This window comes from Pundamilia nyererei, unplaced genomic scaffold (genome assembly GCF_000239375.1).
Source record: "Pundamilia nyererei isolate P.nyererei 1_Seehausen unplaced genomic scaffold, PunNye1.0 scaffold00038, whole genome shotgun sequence".
NCBI lineage: Eukaryota > Metazoa > Chordata > Actinopteri > Cichliformes > Cichlidae > Pundamilia > Pundamilia nyererei.
Genome location: NW_005187439.1, coordinates 3,046,880 through 3,054,753, shown reverse-complemented (window position 1 = coordinate 3,054,753; position 7,874 = coordinate 3,046,880).

Sequence of the window (7,874 nt, the reverse complement as noted above, 5' to 3'; positions counted from 1 at the left end):
AAGAATATGCAATAGCAAGTGTTGCTGTCTGCTCGTATTCTCATTGCTTTTTTCAAGCTGTTATAGCACAGAACATGTTCCTCTTTAACAGACACGAATCGTAGGAAAGGAAAACATGTACGCGCAGCACGCGGACTTTCATCTGTTTACAGGCTCAGTAGGTGGAGGCACAGAGCTGTCAGCATCTTGCAACATTTCCTGCCAACATTTCCTGGTGAAGCAAAATCCCAACACCAACTGAAAGGATTTTACATTCATCTGCACCTTTGTAACTTTTTTTAACCACTTCCACTCAGTGACGTTCAAAACTCTGTGACCATATCAGACATCAGTCCTTCTTTCATGCAAAGCTGAAGATTAGTCAGAAAGTCAGAGGTGGCAGGAGCACAAGATTTTCTGAAATGATGAAATATTTCAGATTCCGCTTTATTTCCAGGTCAGCAATCAGACTGAAGCAGATGTCATCAGTTATGTTAATACCAGCATTCAGATGATTCTCAGATGGTTTTCATTTTAATCAGCCTCCGAGAAATATGTATGTGCCTCAAGCTTCCCGCACTAAGCAACAATGGGATTTAGTTTTATTCTTTATTTGTCAAGGACCACTACTGTGGCCATGACTGGTTTCTTAGAAACAAAATCTAAATGAAAAAGGAGACTCTTTAAAGGCGGAGCTTCTGTTGGGAACTTTACTGTAAGCGGCTGATGTGACAGCTGTTTATGTATTCTGAGAAAAAACTGCAACTCGTTTCCATAGTAGCAGTTTTACAAAGTATCCTGAACTGTTGAGATGAGGTGAAACAGTCTAAAGTCCAGTTTTTATTCTGACAAAGAAGGGACTCGGAGTCAACTCATAGCTGGACTGAAGGATTCTAAGGACGTACGCAGCTGGATCAGCTGGGCCCAAAGCACCTGATGTGAGCACAGCATCAGAAGATCAATGCATCACACTTGGTTCAAATAAAAAACAGAACAGAAAATTCTTTTAAAATGCATAGAAGGCTTTGTAGTAATGCTCTCAGAGGACAAGCAGTGTCTCTAAACCATTTCTTGGAAGGAGACACAAGGAAAACCCCTCAGGCTGCAGGACTCAGAGAAACCAGTTAAAAATCCCCACTGAATAATTCCAGTTAGAGATTAGTGGCAATAGAAAGGTGACTGTGAGGCGACAAACACAAAGGAAAATGAAAAAGAATGCACAATAAGACTTTTCATTACATTTAACAAATTTCAGTTTTCATTATGGACATCTGCCTGTTTACAGATGTCTCTACAACCAACCTTATTTATTCAGTGATACATGGCACGAAAGAGGAAAGCACTTCAAATTCTGAGGAACAGTAAATCAAATATATACTCTGCTCAAAAAAATGAAAGGCACGCTTTGAAAGCCCTTCAGATCTAATGGGGACAAACAGCATTCTGGATGTCTGTACTGATATGGACAGCGTGATGTGTTCAGAATAAACCTACAGAGAGTTGAATTCAAAGACGCCCTGAAAATCAAAGTGAAAAAATAATGCAGCGGGCTAGTCCATTTTGGCAAAATCTCAGTAGTTTGCACGGCCCCACATGCTTGTATGCATGCCTAACAGCGTTGGGGAATGTTCCCTATGAGACCACGGATTGTTTCTTTGGGGAGTTCCCCTCAAATCTGGACCAGGACATCACTGAGCTCCTGGACAGTCTGAGGCGAAACCTGGCAGCCACCCATGGACGAAGCATAATGTCCCAGAGGTGTCCTATTGGTTTCAGGTTAGGCGAGCGTTATGGGTCAGTCAGTGGTATCAATTTTGCCTGTAGAGATCTGTGCATCCCTCCATGGATATGTTGCCCCAGACGATCATTGGACCACCACCGTTTGACATCGGTGGTATAGCTTTGAAATCGGTGGTGATTGGCCCGTAACACTCGCCTAACCTGAATCCGAGTTAGACTAATGAAGGTTATCTCTCTCATCATGTCAAATGATGTCACAGGTAACACAATGTTCTCCCCACCCTCTTCTGACCTTTTCACGTCTGTCGCATGTGGTCAGGGTCAACCTGCTCTCATCTGTGAAAAGTACAAGGTGCCAGTGGTGGACCTGCCAGTTCTGATAAGCTCTGGCAAATGCCAATCTGGCTCCATAGAACCAGGAAGTAATCACAGGTCCCACTAAAGGACATTCAGTTCTCAGGCCACTTTCACAAAGTCTGTTTCTGACTGTTAGATCAGACATATTCACACCAGTGTCCTGCTGGAGGTCATTATTGTAACTCTGGCAGTGTTCATCCTGTTCCTGCTTGCTTGAAGAAGCAGATACCGGTCCTGCTAATGGGTTAAGGACCTTCTACAGCCCTGTCCAGCTCTCTTACATTAACCGACTGTCTCCTGGAATCTCGCATGCTCTTAAACCTGTGCTGGGACACACAGCAGACCTTCTGGTAATGGCATGTGTTGATGTGCCATCATGGAGGAGGTGAGCTACCTGTGCACCTCTGTAGGGTCCAGGTCTCAACAGCCCAATGCAAAACTATTGAAAAAGAGTCAAAAAAAAGAAGAGCAGGGAAAAATGTCAGCAGCTGTCACCAACAAAACCATTGCTGCTTCAGGGGTTGTCTCATTGTTGCCCCTCCACCGAACCTGCTGTTAATTCCATAAACACCAAAGCAACTGAAACTAATTAACTTCTGTACTAATTAACAGACCAGATCAGTGTCCCAGACGTTTAAATGTCTTGATATATACTCTGTTTAAAAAATGGTATTTTAATTGTTTTGAGCAGTGTACATTAAAGCGTATATTTTAATGTCCATCCATTTGTCTTTGCTTATCCTTTTCAGGGTTGCAGTGGAGTCTATCTCAGCTGTCTTAGAGTGGGAGGCAGGGTACACCCTGGACAGGTCACCAATGTGTCGCAACTATGGGCAATTTAGAGTTTCCAAATAGCCTATCCCCACTAACTGCATGTCTTTGGACTGTGGGAGGAAGCTGGCGGGAACCACACAAACACGGGGAGAACATGCAAACTCCACACAGAAAGCCCCTGGCCTGATGGTGGAATTGAACTCAGGACATTCTTGCTTGCTGTGAAATTGTTCTTGCACCGTGCTGCGCATAATTTAATGTGTGTTTTTTTTTTTTAAATGTCTAACTTTACCTTGTAGAATTACAGATTTCCCGCTAAAAGAAAAGTCCAGGTCAGAGTAGAGCTCAAAAGCTCAAGTGATTGATAGTTTGAGAGACTGGCCATCAGAAAATGAGCACCTACTAAAAATATTCCACTAATTTCTGGTTTCAGTTAGGAACTTTAATCTTAGAACTGACTGACAAACACGTCATGAAAACCAACCAACAAACCATCGGACGTTTTAAGCGCCATTTCTGGTTTCAGTGACTCGTAATTTCTAAAGTTTGATAACATGTATCCTGAAAGCATTTTGGCTGAAGACCAGTGATATCAAAACTTCTTTTAATCATTTAGTTCTGTTCTACGTTTACACACTGCTGGTGACACAGACTGAGGTTTGTGACATTTTCGATGAATAAAAGCTCGTTTCACACACAGACTGGTCTGTTACTGGGCCTGAACTGTGTTTTGTTCTGTCCCAGCTGCCAGCTGTGACTTTCTGTCTGCTGCATACAACAGCTGTTATGTCATCTAAACATTGAGTAAACACAGACAAACAAAGGCTGTACCAAGGAAGACATGTTACTGTGTGAAAACAGCAAATCAGAGTGCTCTCACAGCTGAAATGCAGCAAAATAATGACTGCCACCGTGCAGGTACAGCAGGAAGAGACTAAGTAGGGCAGTAGGTCGTTTCTGTATGAGACAACTTCCTGAACAACAAACACTTCAACGTGCAGATTTTCATGTGTGAAAAAAACCCATCCATTCACAGCAAAGACGTCCACCTCAACATTTTTCTGCCATCACGCCCACTATCTCATCTAAGAAGTTTCTTGAACTTGCAAACGAGCCAAACTTGCCTAAGCTGTGATTGTGTTAGAGGTGAGTGATAGAGGATTTAGATATTTATTTATTTATTTAGATATTTAGAACATTTACATAATTTTCTATATTGAGACACTATTTTATTTTGCTTTTGTGGCTCTTTTTCTACAATAAATATATTGTAAGTAAATCCATCTTTCTTTCTAGGATATCCTAGGTTAGAGGTGAGTGTTAGAGGATAGAGATACTTTTCACCCCAAAAAGCCTAAACATGTAGTTTATTGTTGATTGACTGCTGCTGTGGCGTTCGTGTTCTTCATGTTTCTGGTCTTGGCCACTAGGCAGCAGCATAACTCCTCAAACAGAAGGCGAGCTGGAACTCGAGGTCACTGGTGACTGTTTACATGTCTGTATGAGCAGCAGCACGTACTTCACAATTTTAACAGAAGCTCTTATTATAAGGAAGGAAGCGGTTTAGTTTCTGAGTATTGATAAGAGTCTTTCTGTTTAATTTGTGCTCTTGTGCAGTTTGTCCAATTCTAAGAGTTTTCATCTTGAATTTCAGGGTCTCTAAACTTCACTGAAGTACAGTCACACCCGTTACTGCCGTTTAGGATCTTAATTGAGTAAGACCAGAAGAATTCACTTCAAATATATCTGAAGCGTTGGCTTTTTTTCCTCTGATGGTCCTTTCACAAATCTTTGTCATCCAAGAGAATCACTTGCTCAAACAAATTCTTGTATATTTTAAAAAAATGTTCTCAAGAGAACTTTGAACTGGCTTACAGCTTAGAAAATGACTACAAGGACACTTACAGGAAACTTTCATGACTCTTCAAACTTCTTCAATTTCAAAGAGAAACTCCTCAGACCTCTCACGTCTACAAGTTATTTTATTTTAAATATCCCGCACTGTTTGCTGTTTACACCACTGCACATACCAAACACAAAGAGCTATTTTGGTTTATTTTACAGAGCCAACAAACAGATCAGTAAGTATTTTGTTTTATTGATCTTTTATTTATTTGGACTTATTATTGCCATTATATTTACAGCATTGTGACGGACCGAGCAGCGAAGGAAACTCAGGCACAGGTTAAAGTCCAAAAAAAGTTGTTTTTTTTATTTAACCCAAAAACATAGTTGGTTAAATCATATAAAAGAAATCTAAATCTTGGGTCCATAAAAGATGCCAAAATAACAGAACTCCACTCGAAGTTGCCAACAAACAATACTGGTAACTCAAACAAACTGAGCTAATTAAGTGAGACAAAGGAAAAACTTAAATAGTGGCTGATCAGCCCACAAAAACACAACACACGAAACCTAACTGAAACTAACGTAACGAACTCCAATCCCCCCCCCATGATCCCGAGTTATGGAATGAGCCAATTTGCTGCTCTCCATATAGGCTTGCTCCGCCCCTTTTCCAGCCCTTGGCTCCTCAATCAAGGGACTGCAGCAGCTGCAACTGAGGTAACTCCGAAAACAAAGAGATTAAATCATACATAACAGTGTAAACTAAAATGTGCGCACTTATTTTAGAGTACAGTGTTATGTATGTGAATTAATTCTAAACCAAAACCAGTTATTCATTGTCCCGTAAATTAATTCCTAAAGAAAGACAAACGTCAAAGCAGTGTTTTGTATAAGCCTCAACACTGATATTACCACTGTGTGGCTGTAACTGCAGCCACACAGTGGTAATATCAGCAGCATGTTTTTATCCAGTGAGACATTTTGCTTCACTTTTAGATTATTTAGATCATTTACATAATTTTCTATAATGAACCACTTTTATTTTACAGTGTTTTTGTGGCTCTTTTTCTACAATAAATATACTGTAAGTAAATCCATCTAACTGCAGTCGATTAATTACCCAGGATAATATTTGAAAAGTGAAAAAATACTAAATTGATATCTCTCTTTAAATCTTGAGCTCTGTTGGTTTCTCTGAGCTTTCTGAAAGCACGTTGCACTCTTTGGGGATCTTGAATGCTCTGTTTTGCTGGTTTCATGGTTAAAGGATATGGGGGGGAAGCTAATATTTTGCATGCAAAAATCATTAATACATGAATTAATATAGTGAAGTAAAAGCATAAAGTTGCTCAGAGAGTTAGAGAGAGGGGAACTTTAGGTAAAATAAGTATCAGTGAAACAATAAAGAGCAGCATAAAAGAATACAACTTGCAGGTTTGCAGTCAGATTTACAGGTTTTGGATTTACAGAGCCGTGGTAAAATATTCTGTCTTTTATGAAATCAAAGTGAGATGCAGCATGACTCGGGAGTATCTGCATCTGAAAGCAATTTCATTGACCCAGGATCAGTTTGGAGTCGTGTGTGTGTTCTCAAAATAGGATTGCTGTCTGCATGGGGTGAAAATAAACTTCTTTTTTTTTATCTGCCGCTAATAAAGTTCATTTGTCCTTAAAAGAATAAAATTCTGTTTGTTTCCACATCAGTTTAGGACTTCTCTGAGGCTTAGACACGGTCAGGATGTAATCCTGGATGAGTTGTGAATCAGTTCAGTTCACTTTCTGTTCTATTTGCTCCAAAAAAAATGAAATCTACTGTCAGCTTAACACTGTTTTCGCTTTAAATAATGTCAAGCTTTTAGCTAAGGGGTTCACTCTCAAAAAGGACGTCAGTCTTTTGGTCAAATGCAGAGACACGACCAAAACAAATCCAAGTTTTTCTAATTTTACAATGAAAAAAACAAACTTGGAACATATTTGTGATATAAAGGCTGCAACTTGGCAACAGTTTTATTGCTAATTGATCTCAACTGGCCATCATGAGCAGAAAAGGCCCAAAAAAACTGTTTATATTGAGCAACATCGTCTTCTGAGAGCTCTCGTTATAGTGTCTCAAATCAGAGTGGGGAGGAGGAGGGGTGGATGGGTGATAAAACGTTACAGACCAGTGTTGGCATCTTCAGCCTTTTGTTTGGAATAATCATTATCTTAAAAATCTTAAAATTAAGTTAAGATTAAGATTATAACTCCCCAGCCTTAAAATTTTGTGCATATATATGTAAGCGTACATTACCATGACATTGCCACAACATCAAAGCTTGGTTATAAATTTATATGTATCTTTTTTAACAGTTCAGTTTAAAAAGTATGTCAATCAGAAACAAATAAAACATATTTGTTAATTTGGACGTAGCCTCTGGGTCTGAAAACTGAAGCCAAGAAAGTGCTTTAAACCTGCATTCTTGTTGGCAGCCAGCAGGGGGTGCTTCCTTTCAACAAGGCTACTCCTGAATAAATGTTGCAGTTCAACTTTAAGGCCATCACAGCCTCGGTAAGTTTCCCTTCCTAACAAATGCTGCTGGGGTTTTTTTTAGTTTTTTTTTTTTTAGTAAACCTAGGAGCTGAACTCACTAAACTGGGCGTCTTGACCGCATGTGTGCTATTGGTGCCTTTTTGAGCATATTAATGCAATTATTTAACAAATAATGCAGCTTGCTTGTTTTGGTGAGTGAAACGTACTTTATAAAAATTTTTATTTAGCAATAATTAGCATTAGCTTGGCGTCCAAGCTGCAAACATTGGCAGCATAATTTATGTCTATGCCATCTTTTATATACAGTATATCAATTTAATAAAAAAAAATCCAACTGTATGGAAGTCAGTGGGAAAATTAGCTTATTTCTCACTGTGTATGTGACTTCTATCCTTCTATTCTTTTCTGCTTATCTAACATTTGGTCATGCTAGCAGCAGGCTAACCAGGGTATTCCAGACTTTTCAGTTCCTCCTGGGTGATCCTGAGGTGTTTCTAGGCTTCTCCACCAGGTTCTGGGTCTACCCAAGGGTGTGTTCCCTTTTGGGTGTACCCAGAAAATCCCTAGGTGGCATCCGAACCAGATGCCCAAACCACTTCATCTGGCTCCTTCTGACATGCAGGAGTAGCAGCTCTACCCCAAGATC